The 15,559-nt window shown below is 37.6% G+C and overlaps 1 long non-coding RNA gene across 1 annotated transcript in view; it reads right to left on the bottom strand.

Annotated features, from left to right (window-relative positions):
- Positions 1 to 377: 377 nt before the first annotated feature.
- LOC117093825 overlaps positions 378 to 15,559 on the bottom strand; it is a 30,475-nt gene continuing 15,293 nt past the window's right edge. Inside the window, exon 3 of the long non-coding RNA XR_004441260.1 lies at positions 378 to 1,469. This is a non-coding gene — a long non-coding RNA (uncharacterized LOC117093825). The remainder of the gene's footprint in view (positions 1,470 to 15,559) is intronic.

Genomic DNA, 15,559 nt, shown 5'->3' with positions numbered 1-15,559 from the left:
TTTACAGAGGAGAAGGAGGAAGGAGACCAAAACAGAAGACATGCCTTTTCATAGGTCACACAGAACATGGCAGAGCTAGAGCCAGATCTCAGAACTCCTGTCTCCCAGAAACAGTCCCCTTTGTTCTACAATACACAGATCTCTGTTAATATACTTTAAAATGATTATAGAAGAGATGTTACAGACCCTTCACATAGAATTTGATCAATGTTTATTTTGAGGCAAGTGAACTAAGACAGCATTAATTTTAATCACATTCTCCATCTGAGAATAGTAATCATGAAAAGAAATTAAAAGACTGAGTTCAGGATTGATTTTCCAGTCTTTGTAGCAACTCTTGAAGCTTCAAAAAGCTTGCAGAAAGACTATTTCCACAGACTGTTTTGACTTCCTCATATTAGACTATTAACGACCATACTTAGTACTCAGTAGAATATTAATAATATTGGGCTCGAATTGGGACTTTTTTTCTGTGGGTGCTTCTACATTTTGAAGAGTATCAGGGCAAATACATTACCATGCAGGGCATAACACAAATTGATGAAGTGGATTGGTAGTTTTCAAGCACAAGTAAGTGCCAGGAACTATGCTGGACACTTATTTTCTATATAATTTTTCAATTAATGTTCATAACAATCCTACATCCATTTTATAGGTATAAAAACAGACTCAGTGGAGTTAAGGAACTTGTCAAAATTCACAAGATGTTACATAACTAAGTCAAGATTTGAACCCGGGTCTATCCAATTTCAATAATTCCACTTCAGTATGATGTTTAGTTCTTTTCAAACTCCCAAAAAAGGAAAAAATCTTTACCTAGTCAGATGGGGCCCACATTTAACCTGGATAACCTACATTGGGAAAGCGGGGGAAATGCAATTGTTTTCAGTTTCCCTGTTCTCTCTTCCACATCTCTTTCCACATTTGTTGGCTGCTATTTCTCACTCTTTCACCCCTTTCAGAGACTGACCAGAAAAAAGAAGGCATTAGAGAAAAAGATTGCCCAACACAATTGCAATTCAGTATAAGAGGCTCCCCTGGATTTGACTGATGTCCAGAGCTGACCTGTTCTACCATGGGACTTTTTAATTGTTCTCTGTAGATCTGTCCAGTGGGAGTCTTTTCTATACCATCCTAGATACAGAAAATGTCTCCCTGCTGCTAGCCACTTACCCCCCGACCATCAGCCCTTAGGTTTTCAGTGGTCCAGAAGCTAATGGATCTTCTTTGACTCTCCAGCCAGTCCTCTCAAAAGCTTCTTTTCTTGGAGTCCTCTTTTGATTTCCAAGAAACACACACACAGCTTTGCTCCTAGTTTGCTCTGCCTGGTGAAAATGCAGCTCGCTCTCAATGCAACCATTTTTGTCCTGTTGTCAGCAGACACAGCTGCAGCCACAGCCTCTTGTCTTTCATTTTCCTCTCAGGCTTCAGATGCTATTGAATTGATTTTGTGGCTTTTTTCCTTTGACCTATTATTAAATACGTTACATAAGTAGAATTTTTCATGCTAATTTTTTGTATATGAGGAATAAATTCTACCTGTTTTTCATGTAGTTTTTTTAAAGAACCTATTTGCTAATATCTCATTTTGTAGCTTTATGTCTCTGCTTATAGTCAGAGAATAATTGATTAGTACTATTTTTTGGTTAGATTTTGCTAACTTTCTAAAATTATGTAAAAGTGATCCAATCTTGTCTCATGCTCTGGAAAATTTCTATGAAATAGAAGTCAACATCTCCTTGGAAATTTTAAACACTTTCTCATAAAACTCACTATGTTAAGTGTGATCGATAGTCATTAATACAATAATTCTTAGTGTTGCTCTTTGTATTATTAAATCTACTTAATTTCTATTGCTTGATTTATCAGTTTTTAAAGATACATATGATTCCCAGTTACTGCAACAGACGAGGCAACAATAACAATAATGGAATGTAATCTATGTTATGTACTCTGGTAATCCAATAATGTCAAACTAACAAGTAAATGGAAGCAGAGGGAGGAGACAAAAGGAAAAGCAGAGAAAATAGGAATTAGTCAAACAAACACATAAAAAACATGTCCAACATCATTAGTAATCTGAAAAGTACAAAACAAACTCACAATGAGATAGTATTTTATATGCACCACATTGGAAAATCTGAAAATATCTGATAATACTATGTTAGGCCAGACACAGTGGCATGCACCTGTAGCTGCTTCAGAGGCTAAAGCAAGAAAATCACTTGAGCCCGGGAGTTCATGGCTATTGTGCACTATGATCATGTCTATGAGTAGCCACTGCACTCCCGCCTGGACAACATAATGAGACTCTGTCTCTAAAAAAAATTAAAAATAAAAATAAAAATACATAGTGTTGGCATGGATATGAAAGAACTAGACATCTATGTCTTTGGGTAAAAATGTAAATTGGTATGACTTTGTACCAGTACCTAAGTCTTTTTGTGGGCATGTAAATCAATATAAAATGATAACAATAACTTATTTTTTAAATTAAAAATGCACTCATTCTATGACACAGGGATTAAGCTCCCACAACTATTCCATAGAGAAACTCTTGCATATATATATGGATAGAAATGCCATACAAAATATTCAAAGCAACATACTTTGTAATATCACAAAACTAGTGATATAGTTTGGATGTCTGTCTCCTCCAAATCACATGTTGAAATGTGACTCCTGTTGTTGAAGGTGGGGCCCAGTAGGAGGTGTTTGGGTGAGGGGAGTGGATCCCTCATGAATTGCTTAGTGCCCTCCCTGCAGTAACGTGTGAGTTTTCACTCTATTCATGAGAGTTGGTTGTTTAAAATGAGCCTGGCTCCTCCTCCGCTCTCTCTCATGCTTTCTTTCTTGCCATGTGACACACCTGCTCCCCCTTCACCTTCCACTATGATTGGAAACTTCCTTAGGCCCTTACCAGAAGCAGATGCTGGTGTGATGTTTCTTGTACAGTCTGCAGAACCATGAGCCAAATAAATATATTTTCTTTAGAAATTACCCGGCTTTAGGTATTCCTGTATAGCAATGCAAAATGGACTAATATAACTGGAAACAACTCAAATGTTAATTAATGGTAGAAAGGCTAAAAAATGTTGCATATAACGCTGTATATTATACGTTGTACTTTAACAGTGAAAATGAATGAAATACAACTATATAGAAAAACAAACTTACATCTCTTAATGTTGAGTACAAAAGAGATTTGGGGTATGTGTGAAAGTTTGCGTACAGTATGAGACCACTCATATAGCTTTTTAAAATACAAAAATAAGTACTATGTTATTTGACATAGAAATGTATGTGGTAATATGCTAAAGTAAGAAAATGATAAAGTTGGCTGGGTGCGGTGGCTCACGCCTGTAATCCCAGCACTTTGGGAGGCCGAGCTGGGCAGATCACCGGAGGTCGGGAGTTCAAGACCAGCCTGGCCAACATGGGGAAACCCTGTCACTACTAAAAAATACTAAATTAGCTGGGTGTGGTGGTGGGTGCCTGTAATCCCAGCTACTCAGGAGACTGAGACAGGGGAATCAATTGGACCCGGGAGGCGGAGGTTGCAGTGAGCAATCGGATTTCCACTTAAGATTGTGCTCTGTTGGGAGGCTGAGGCGGGTGGATCACGAGGTCAGATCAAGACCATCCTGGCTAATATGGTGAAACCCCATCTCTACTAAAAATACAAAAAATTACCTGGTTGTGGTGGTGGATGCCTGTAGTCCCAGCTACTCGGGAGGCTGAGGCAGGAGAAGGGCGTGAACTCAGGAGGCAGAGCTTGCAGTGAGCCGCGATCATGCCACTACACTCCAGCCTGGTGACAGAGTGAGACTCCATCTCAAAAAAAAAAAAAAAAAAAGAAAGAAAGAAAAGGAAAGAAAAGAAAATGATAAACTCAAAGTTGAGAATAGTATTTTCTTTGGAGGGGGAAGGATATACTAAAGTACACAGAGGTTTGAAAGGTAATAAAAGTATTTATTTCTTAAGATGGGTGATGGGCTTTTGGAGCTTATTTTCTTTTTATTCTTTATAAAGATTTTATACATTATTAAATTTATTAACTGTCTTAGTCCTTTGAGCTGCTATAACAGAGTACCATAGATTGGGGGGTTTATAAGCAACAGCCACTTCTGGAGGCTAGGAATTTCAAGACAAAGGTGCCAGCAGATTCAGTGTCTGCTGAGAACCTGTATCCTGGTTCATAGACAGTGTCTTCTTGCTGCATGCTCACATGGTGGAAGGGACAAGGGACAAGGGCACTTCTGTCATCTTTTTTATAAAGGTGCTAATCACATTTGTGAGGGCTTCGCCTTCATGACCTAATCATCTTCTAAAAGCCTCAACTTCAAATTGGGAATTAGGTCACAACACATGAATTTGGCAGTGTATAAACTTTCAGTCTACATTTAGCTTTAAATGTAAATGATATACCAATTCATTAAAAACACAAAAGTCTTCAACCTTATTGGTAAAAAAATGCAAATGAAATATATGTGTTTTAACTTCCATCAGCACAGATTAACCAAAAGTATGATGATGTTTGCAAGTGTAGTTGAAAATAATTCTTTTCCACACTGCTAGTGAAAAAGTAAATCAATTATTTGAGAGGAAGCAATTTCAGAATATCTTTTGACTCAGAAAGTCTTCTTTCAGAATATTAACTAAACAAATAATTAGAGCCACACATACAAATTTATATTAAAGATATTCAGTATAGTAGAAAGATAGTGAACCCAAGCTAAATGTACTATAGTAGAGAATTGCATCAATTACAGGACTGTGTCTGGAACATAATAGGTGCTTAGTAAACAATTGCTAAATGAACTAATGAATAAACATACATACATATTTATATGTATGTGCACAAAATATTAACAGTGATTATCTTTGGGAGAAGAGCTTATGAGTGATTTTTTAAACTTTACTTTTCTATCTTTTTCAAAAATTTTTGCTATGAAGATATAGTACTCTAGGAAGCAGAAAAAAATATGTTAAGTTCTTGCTTGCTTCAAAGCGAAATTTGCCCCTATATCTTCTATCTTCTGGAAATGTACCACATCTAACACCACCCTTTCCACCTAAATTTATTTTCATACATCAAATTTTAATACATCTTTCTCTTCCTGACATTCCCTTCCCCACCATAGTCCCAACACCATTGCTTGAATATTTAAAATTCGTATTTCTTCATTATCATGATTGCTTTTGTTAATCTCTTTTGTTTCTGTTGCATACTTTTGCATACTTTTGTTGCATACTTGTGTTTTGTTGCATACTTAACACATTTTCTTCAATGTCTCAGGCATCACACACTCATGTATTCAAAACTGAATTCATGATTTCCACCCAACACCACTTGGTTTAGTACATTTTGACAAACAGAATAAAGAAAGGATAGATGGAAACCAAATACGACTGCTCAGCATTCTGATGAGGTGAAGGTCACTAGGTTCTCTCATCTTAATAGCAAATTGAAAACCAGGGAACTACTTAGTTCTTTTCATTTCAAATAGGAACACATTGCCCTATGGTATTACGTACTCACTTTCCCCATATCCTCTGTATATACACAAATACCTAGGTGCTTGCTTACTGGTTTACCCTCAACTTTCTTGTAATTTGGAGCTGTCTCTTTATGAAAGATAAACTGTAGAATCTAAAGTTTAGGTCTTTTAGGAAAGCATTTGTTTACTTTATGTATTTGTAAACATTCTTATTTTTCTCTGTTTAGATCACGGCATACGGATATGAATCAATTAAGGAATATGGAGTTCATTTGTTTCCATTTATATTCAGTATCACTATTTGGAATAAATGGATTCACCTGCAGCTAAAACAGAATTACAGTGAAGTTTTAAAAGGGTAAATGGAAATATTACTTGGTTTCTGTCCATGCATGCATAAATAAAAATACCATTTTGTATGTTTTGAAAGTAAAGTTCTTTTTTTACGGTTTTTTTCTAAGTACTTAGTTAAATAGGATCATCAAAAGTTAAAACCTTCCTGGATTCAAAATATCTTTTCTAATGAAAGAAATGTGGTTGGAGTGGGAGACAGGGTTTATATATCCTTTCTACATATGAATTTATATCTCTATAGATCTTTCCTATGAATTCTGTATTTATATGTCCACCTGCATACGTAACATATTTTCTTCAATGTCTCAGGTATCACACACTCATGTATTCAAAACTGAATTCATGATTTCCACCCAAAACCACTTGGTTCTTCCTCTTTTGTTTTGTACATTTTGAGAAATAGAATAAAGAAAGGATAGATGGAAACCAAATATGGCTGCTTGGCATTCTGAGAATCCAAGTTGCCAGTCTTCCATATTTTGTTATGATGCCATCTGTGTCCTTCTCGGCTGCCTAGCAGAAAACAATCTTCAGAATCTTAGGTCTTTGGTGCTTCTACCAAGAGGTAAAAAGCATCACTTCTGCTCACATGTTATTATCCAAAGTGAAGTCCCATGGACATGCCTAATTTCAGGGAGCCATATGCCCAGAAATAAGGAGGAATGGGGAATCATAAGATCACTTCCACAAGCAGCAACTTAGATAATCTCATTCTGTTTACTTGGTTTGGTTCAATGTACTTTCATTCTCCCCACACTTACTATCTTCTTTCCGATTCCCACTCTGAGCCAAGGCCTAGATGATATATATTGAGGCAAAAGGGGGCCCAGGTAACATCTTCACCTGGTTTTACCCTTTTTCAATCTTTCTCCAGTTCCTCACACAGCCCTGAAAGGACTTTTTTGTCTTCTTCATGGGGCTGGAACTTCGGTGATTCCATTGAGGAATACAGTCCTCCCTGTTCTATAGTTTATGCTCTCATAAATCCTCTAAGCTCTAGTCTCTGATACTTAAAGGAAAATTTTTATGATTCAGAAAATCTATTTTTTAAGTAAAACTAGCTTTCAGGACTACTGCTCTAAACGTACTTAGAAGTCTAATTTGAAATCCAAAATTGAGTATTGATCCCTTTGTTCTAGGCAAGAACCGCATTCTTTCTGAATAAAATGAATGTTATTCTTTTAACGTGTGAGAAGTTTCAGGACAATAAAATTTAGAGAGAATTGAGAAGACAACAGATTTGTTTTTTAAAAAATGATATTTCTGCTGCCCCTGTCTCTCCTACTGAGCTACAAGATTCATGAGGGCAGAAATCAAGTTGTTTGGCTTGAAATTGTTTAGCCAAAATATTATTTGAATAAAGAGAGAGATGAATGAACAAAACAGTAGCTCCATAGAATTGCTACTTACACAAGTACGTTAGTAATTTTGGATAAAACAGAGAAGAAAACACTTAAACTTACAATATAATCTAAGGTTCTAAAGTGAGTCCCAATATATAAAAGACTGACAAAGTGCCCTGGATAAGCAGGAAACTCACTGTGGTGAAGAAAGAATGGAGACACAAGAAGCACAGTTGAGACACTGGGTGCAAGATCAGAGGACAGGGATTCTTTCCAACGAGACACAGTGAAAACCATTGAAATATTTTCTGACCCAGCATTGGGGATTCTTCCTAGGTTCCTTGAGAGGGATGTTGCAAAATATAAAACAGCAGCTTGCTTACCAGTATCCCCCTAGAGAGATGCACTCTCTGCAACCAGTCATGCGGACCCTGGCTTAGAGATGCTTCCTCAGTTTTAGGGCCATGAAGCATTGGCAGCAGAGCACAACAGTCGTGGATGGAGAATGGTGATGACCAAGACAACAGCCATATTGTTCCTGCCACAGTTTTGAGGTCAAGAATTGAGTCTTACTCATGTTTAATCAATGAGTAAGTCCCACTAGGGACTGTTCAGGAAATGCAGAGAGATTTGTAATCTCTCTGCAAGGAGTTCAGGGGCCAGAGAAAATCAGGATTATTATCCACACTTTAAATTGTCCCCAAGGCTTAAGAGACCTCAGCAAGCAAAGGTCACACATTGAAGCAAATTGCTACATCTTAGCAAATCTTTCATACACTGCATAATTCAGATGAACAAATAGGTCCCCTCGTGAGAGGGAAATTTTATAAAACTTTTTCAGACTGTCCTGAGAAAGGGCCGTATGACTGCTCACTGGGATTTGGAATGAATTTCTCAGGCTTCATCTCTTATCAGCTACCAGAAGATCCTCTATAAGTATTAAAACTTTGAGAGTATGAATCTGGCACTGTCTAAAATCAGCACGGGTGGAATTTCAAACTTCAATCTATCCCTACATGATAAAGATTTCATTTGAAGCCCCAAATATCTAGGACTCTGTTGTGACATCATTGGTAAAAACTGTCCAGGATTTGAAATTGGAAGTTTCTTTGTGTCTAAATGGTCATGGGCATTAAAATTTTTAGCCAGCTGATTCCAATCATGAAGTTAAAATTTCTCTTTCTGGTTCCCAGAAGTCTATACTGGTATATTTATTTCATGCTTGCCTATGAAGAATTAAGCTTTATTTTTATGCAAGTTAATTTTCTCCTTATGGAGTTATCATTAATATAAATAGCAATATAAATGGCAATTTATATTAATGATAACTCCATAAGGAGAAAAAGTATAAAAGTGGTTATATTCAGTAACTTTCTAATCTACAAATTTGCCATCTCTTTAAAATAATAAACAAGTACCAGAAGTTGTCTGAAAGGTGTCCCAGAATATAATTTTTTGAAGAGTTATTAAGTATCACAAGTAACTATAAAGATGATTAGAATCAGTTCATTTGGATTTGAGTTGCCAGATTTAACAAATAAAAATACAGGATAACCAGTTAAATGTGTATGTTGTACATGTACATCCAACATGGAGCCTGGTCATTGGAGGTGCCCCCGGCAATTTTTCTAGGTCCACCTACAAGGGCCAAGACTGACTAAGAACATCCTTTCACTTAAAAAAAAAAATACAGTTTATCTTAAAATCACATTTAACTGAGTATCTTCTACTTTTATCTGGCATTTCTAATTTGGAGGAACTGGTTGCTTGCCATGATACTAAAAATATTACTGTAATTTTTCATCTTGAATTATCTTTATGTCATTTGGCTTATTTATAAGAGAAAAAAGTAAATTAACTTGTACCAGAAAATATTAATTGAATAAGATCACCCTGGATTTTGCTCTGTTGGCATTTTCCTTCACATAATTTTGAAATCAGTGTTGGTTGGAGAAAAGGATTTGTTGTGCAGTATTTTAGGGTGGGAGAGTTCAGGATGCAGTCAATGGAACCATTTTAGGAAAAATTTCCCAGCATCTTACAGGGCCCTATTCTTGACAGCACACAGCTCCTCACTCTAGTCATCGAATGTGCCCAGTGGGAGGAGTCATAATTTAGGTTCACTGACTTACTTCCACTTAAATCCTGGAAATTCAGAGCTTTGTGTCTTTACAGTGACCTAGGCCTGTACTTGATTGAGGACAGGATTGAATGTTTTCATTTCATCAATAGGTTCAGAGAGTTAGATCAATTTAATAATATGTCACATAGTTATAGGGGAGATAGGTGTAACCCTGCCTGCTGGTGGCTGGCTGGAATTCCAAGCCAGTGGGTCTTATCCTGTGAGGCGCCATGGAAGTGGGATCTGCAGACTGTCACTGCTCAGCCCCCTGGATTCAGCATCTTTCCTAGGGGTATGTATGGGAGCCCACTTTGCTGGGCTGCAGCTACTTTTGCTGGAAAGTCCGAGTATCTAAGGCTCCTGGGTCTCCATGCATACCTGAGCAGCTGCTATGCTGAGACTCCATGTAGGTCTCTCAGTCTGAAGGCCCCGGTGGAGTGGGTTCACAGGAGATCTCCTGACCCAAGTGTTGCAAAGATCCGTGGAAGAAGCATGGTTTCCTGGGGTTGTACATTCACTCACTGCTTCCCTGGGAGTGGGGAGGTTCCTCTGGCTTCGTGTTGCTCCCAAATGGGGCATCATCCTGTCTTGCTTTCCTTCATTCTCCATGGGTCAAGTTGTTTCCTTGATTAGTCCCAATGTGAGTACTTGGAATTCCAGCCAGCCACCAGCAGGCAGGGTTACACCTCCCTGAGATGGAGCTCCCAGGAGAAGGAGTAGACTGCCATCTTGCCTTTTGGGTGACTTAGCTCTCTAGCCTTCAGGCTTTGGAGAGTGTGAGCTGACCAGGGGCAGAAGGGATCCTCCAGCACATCAAAACTGCTCTATCAAAATGTGGCCAGACTGCTTTGTTAAGCAGGTCCCTGATCCCATTCCTCTTCACTGGGTGGGACCTCCCTACCAGGGCCTCTAGCCACCCCTGCCCATGTTCTCTAGCCAAGAGAGATTTGAAAACTCTCTGGGACACAGCTCCCAGAGGAATGGGCAGGCCACCATCTTTGCTGTTTGGGTGACTTAACTGTTCCAGCCTTTGAGCTTTGGAGTGTTCGAGGTGAGCAGGAGTTGAGGCAGACTCCAGCACAGCACAGCTGCTCTACCAAAATGTGACCAGACTGCTCTTTGGGTGGGTCTCTGATCTCATTCCTCCTCACTAGAAGGGACCTCCCAACCAGTCTCCAGGCACATCCTACAGGTGTGTTTGGCTGGCTACAAGTGAGGCAGGAAAATAGGGTCTGGAGGCAGGGAACATAAGGCTGATTCACATTTCAGCTATGATAGGAAATATCCTCTCCATAGGGCGTAGGCCAAGTAAATGACTTTGTAATTTTACTTCATCCTCTCCATTTACATAGGGCGTACCCCAAGTAGAGGGCATTTAAACTCACAAAAACTGTATAACAGGGCCTTTGTGCTCCTATACTTGGGCCCACTCCCACACTGTGGAGTGTGCTTCCACTTTTTATAAATCCCTTCATCTCTTCCTTGCTTTGTGTGTTTTGTGCAATTCTTTGTTCAAGACACCAAGAACCTGGATACACTCCACCATTAACACCAGCTAATACAAACACACACTTAAACACACAGACTGATGTCACTATAAAGTAACCATATAAACAAGCCAGCATAATAACCAGCTAACAGCACAATGACAGGATCAAATCCACATATCAATACTAACCTTGAATGTAAATAGGATAAATGCCCCACTTAAAAGGCACAGAGTGACAAACTGGATTCAAAAAGGCAAGACCCAATGGTATGCTGTCTTCCAGAGACCTATCTCACACATAATGACACCCACAGGCTCAAAATAAAGAAATGAAGGAAAATCTACCACACACATGGAAAAAAGCAAAAAGCAGAGGTTGCAATTATAATTTCAGACAAAACAGATTTCAGATCAACAAAGATAAAAAAAGACCAGGGCATTACCTAATGGTAAAGGGTTCAATTCAACAAGAAAACCTAACTATCCTAAATATATATGCACCCAACACAGGAGCACCCAGATTCATAAAGAAAGTTCTTAGAGACCTACAAAGAGACATAGACTCCCACACAATAATAGTGGGAAACTTCAACACTCCACTGACAGTATTAGAGAGATCCTCAAGGCAGAAAATTAACATAGACAATCAGGACCTGAACTCAAAATTGGACCAAATGGATCTGATAAACCTTTACAGAACTCTGCACTCAAAAGCAACAGAATTTGCATTTTTCTCATTGCCGCATGACACATACTTTAAAATTGGCCACATAATTGAACATAAAACAATCCTCAACAAATACAAAAGAACCAAAATCATACCAAACACACTCTTGAACCACAGCACAATAAGAACAGAAGTTAAGACTATGAAAAACACTCAAAACCATGCAATTACATGGTAATTAAATAACATACTCCTGAATGACTTCTGGGTAAATAATGAAATTAAGGCAGAAATCAAAAAGTCCTTTAAAAATAATGAGAACAAAGATACAACATACTAACATATCTGGGACACAGCTAAGGCAGTGTTAAGAGAGCTATTCATAGCACTAAATGCCAACATCAGAAAGTTAGAAATATCTCATATTAACAATCTAACCTCACAACTGAAAGAATTAGAGAAGCAAGAATAAATGAACCCCAAAGCTAAAAGACAAGAAATAACCAAAATCAGAGCTGAACTGAAGGAGGTTGAGACACAAAAAAACATTCAAAAGATCAATGAAATCAGGATTTTGTTTTATGAAAAAATTAATAAGATACACAGGTCCACTAACTAGACTAATAAAGAAAATATAGGAGATTCAAATAAACCCTTAGAAATGATGAAGGGAATGTTACTACTGACCCCACAAAAATAAAAACAACCATCAGAAGTTACCACGAACACCTCTATGCAAAAAACTAGAAAACCTAGAAGAGACAAATGTACCCCTGGACACATACACCCTCCCAAGACTAAGCCAGGAAGAAATCAATTCCCTGAACAGACACATAATAAACTCTGAAATTGAATCTGTCACAAATAGCCTTCCAACCAAAAAAAAAGCCCAGGACCTAATGGATTCACAGCCAAATTCTACCATACGTACAAAGAATTCTACCGTATGTACCATACGTACAAAGAAGAGCTGGTACCTCCCCAAAACTTTAGAAGGGACTCCTCCCCAATTCATTCTATGAGGATAGCATCATCTTGATACCAAAACCTGACAGAGACACAACAGAAATAGTAAACTTCAGGCAATATCCTTGATAAACACTGACACAAAAATCCTCAACAAAATACTAGCAAAAATTCAGCAGCACATAAAAAAGCTAATCCACCATGATTAAGTGGACTTCATCCCCAGGATGCAAGGTTTGTTCAATATATGCAAATCAAGAAATAGTTCATATAAAAGGAACTAAAGAGAAAATCGACGTGATTATCTCATTAGATGCAGGAAAGGCTTTTGATAAAATTCAACATCATTTCATGCTAAAAACTCTCAATAAACTAGGTATTGAAGGAATATACCTCAAAATAACAAGAGCCATCTATGACAAATCCACAGTCAACATTATACTAAATGGCCAAAATCTGGAAGCATTCCCCTTGAAAGCCAGCACAAGACAAGGATGCTGTCTCTCACCACTTCTATTCAACATAGTATTGGAAGTCCTAGCCAGAGCAATCAGGCAAGAGAAAGAAATAAAGGGCATCCAAATAGAAAAAAAGGCATCCAAATTTGCAGGCAACATGATTCTATATCTAGAAAGCCCCACAGTCTCAGGCCAAAAGCTCCTTTAGCTGATAAACAACTTCAGCAAAGTTGCAGGATATAAAATCAATGTACAAAAGTCACTAGCACTCTTACACACCAACAACACCCAAACTGACAGCCAAATCAGAAAGGCAGTCTTATTCACAATTGCCACAAAAAGAACAAAAACTTAAGAATACAGCTAACCAGTGAGGTGAAAGATCTCTACAACAAGAATTACAAAACCCTGCTAGAAGAAATCAGAGAAGACACAAACAAATGGAAATACATCCCATGTTCATGGACAGGAAGAAACAATATTGTTAAAATGGCCATACTGCCCAAAGAAATTTACAGATTCAATAAAAACAACCATTATAAGTTATTCCTGTCAAACTACCAATGACATTCTCACACAACTAGAAGAAACTGTTTTAAAATTTATATGGAACCAAAAAATAGCCCAACTACCCAAAGCAATCCTAAGCAAAAAGAACAAAGTTGGAGGCATCACGTTTCCCAACTTCAAACTATACTACAAGACTACAGTAGCCAAAATATCCTGGCACTGGGACACAAACAGACACATAGACCAGTGGAACAGAATAAAGAGCCCAGAAATAATGCCACAGAACTACAACCATCTGATTTTCAACAAGGTAAAAAAAAAAAAAAAGCAATGGAAAAAGGACTCCCTATTTAATAAATGGTGCTGGGATAACTGGCTAACCATATGCAGAAGATTGAAGCTGGACACTTTCCTTACATCATATACAAAAATCAACTCAAGTTAGACAAAAGATTTAAATGTAAAACTCAAAACTATAAAAACCCTGGAAGACAACCTAGGCAATACCATCCTGGACACAGGAATAGGCAAAGATTTCATGACAAAGACACCAAAAGCAATCACAACAAAAGCAAAAATTGAGAAGTGTGGTCTAATTAAACTTAAGAGCTTCTACACAGTAAAAGAAGTTATAAAAAAAAAATGCAACCTACAGAATGGGAGAAAATATTTGCAAACTATGCATCCAACAGAGGTCTAATATCCAGCATCTATAAGGAACTTAAAAAAATTTACAAGGGAAAAAAAAATTAAAAAGTGGGCAAAGGACATGAACAGACACTTCTCAAAAGAAGATGTACATGCAGCCCAGAAGCATATGAAAAAAAAAAAAAGCTCAATATCACTGATCGCTAGAAGAATGAAAATCAAAACCACAATAAGATGCAATCTCACACCAGTAAGAATGGCTACTATTAAAAAGTCAAATAACATGTTGACAAGGTTGCAGAGGAAAGGGAACACTTATATACTGTTGGTGGGAGTGTAAATTAGTTTAACCATTATGGAAAGCAGTATGGTGATTCCTCAAAGAGTTAAAAGCAGAACTACCATTTGACCCAGCAATCTGATTACTGAGTATATACCCAGAGGAATATAAATAATTCTACCATAAAGACACATGCATGTGAATGTTTATTGTAGCACTATTCACAATAGCAAAGACATGAAATCAATCTAAATGCCATCAATGACAGGTTGGATAAAGAAAATGTGGTACATATACACCATGGAATACTATGCAGCCATAAAAAAGAAAAAAATCATGTCCTTTGCAGGAATGTGGATGGAGCTGAGGGCTATTATCCTTAGCAAACTAATTCAGGAACAGAAAACCAAATACTGCATGTTCTCACTTATAAGTGAGAGCTAAATGATAAGAACTTATGAACACAAAGAAGGAAACAACGGACCCTGCTGTCTACTTGAGGGTCGGGGGTGGGAGGATGGAGGGGAGCAGAAAAGATAACCATTGGGTACTGGGCTTAATACCTGGGTAATGAAATAATCTGCACAATAAACCCCTGTGACACAAGTTTACCTATGTAACAAACCTTCACATGTACACCCAAACCTAAAATAAAAGTTAAAAAAAAGAACAGCCCAGAAAGAGTATGTAATCAAGTTATATTGCTTAAGCATGTCATAATTGACTGGCTTAACCACACACTTTTTATAGACCTCTACAATACACTATTTTAGCATGAGGTCACAACAACAGTTAGAACTGGAGGAGAAAAAATTATAGGAGCTGACTAAAAACCTAAAGCAAAGTTATTATCTCAGGTCTTCTCAAAGGGAGTGAGACACAGTAACAGTTGAACATCTTTGATATGAATCTGAGAAATTTTAAAAGAAACCAGTTATAGCATTAAAAGACAAATTTCCTGTAATGCAAATCAAATACCTTAAGAAAACCCAGTTCCAATATGTAGATTATTTTCTAGAAAGTCTACCACAATTTTTCTTCACAGCCAGCTTAATCATGTACAAAATCCCCCTGACAACTTTCCGTTTACAAACCCCATCACTCTTTTGCAATGCTTGGACTGTCTGACCTATCCTATGCCACCTCTCTCCCAAATAACCTGTCACTTTATTCTAGGAAAAGAATCTACCACACAAGATCCCTCCTCATACAAAATCACTC

This window comes from Trachypithecus francoisi, unplaced genomic scaffold (genome assembly GCF_009764315.1).
Source record: "Trachypithecus francoisi isolate TF-2019V2 unplaced genomic scaffold, Tfra_2.0 Lachesis_group12, whole genome shotgun sequence".
Classification (NCBI taxonomy): domain Eukaryota; kingdom Metazoa; phylum Chordata; class Mammalia; order Primates; family Cercopithecidae; genus Trachypithecus; species Trachypithecus francoisi.
This window is presented reverse-complemented; position numbering and strand designations above follow the sequence as displayed.